Source organism: Plasmopara halstedii (assembly GCF_900000015.1).
Source record: "Plasmopara halstedii genome assembly, contig: Scaffold_470, whole genome shotgun sequence".
Lineage (NCBI taxonomy): Eukaryota > Oomycota > Peronosporomycetes > Peronosporales > Peronosporaceae > Plasmopara > Plasmopara halstedii.
This window is the reverse complement of record NW_020187390.1, coordinates 1,366,870-1,367,571: the sequence shown is the minus strand read 5'-3', so window position 1 is coordinate 1,367,571 and position 702 is coordinate 1,366,870.

Here is a 702-nt window from a genome sequence, read left to right as displayed (position 1 = left end):
TATACGCTAGGACCCGCTTGGTCCCAACCTTAAACGGTCCAATAAACCGTTGACGAAGCTTCGTCCGGAAGATAGCAGAGGATACATGGGTAAGAAGATTTTTAGAATTTGATAAACCAGGTCTCCGACCTCAAAGCTTTCCACTTTGCCACTTCCTTTTTCATCTGCATTTTCTTTCTGCAGGTCTTGGCTCTCAGCCATCACATCGCGAACGTGTCGTAGGACACTCCGGCTGGTAGACAAGAAGTCATCGACTTCTTTACGGATAGTGAGGGGGCTGACATCAGCTAGCCGTTCGGCTATTCCTCCTCCACCAAACCCTGAGCTATGGGATGGCGGCGTCAGCGGGACGCGAGGGTGAACCAGCCCGATCACGTAAAACGGCGTGTAGCCGGTAGACGAATGCACTGCATTGTTCAGCGCAAACTCTACGAGTGGCAACATGGCTTTTCAGCGCCTCGGTGCCTCAGGGGAGACGCTGCGAAGAACGTCTTCGATGACGCGATTCGCCCTTTCTGTTTGACCATCGGTCTGCGAATAACAGCTATCGACATATCCAACTTGGTGCCTAGCACCTTGACGATAGTCGACCAAAATATTTCCGTGAAACGGGGGTCTCTATCAAAGACAATCGACTCTGGGAGCTCGTGTTGTCGGAAAACATGCTCCACGAACAGCGTGCCGACCCCATCGAAAGTGTAT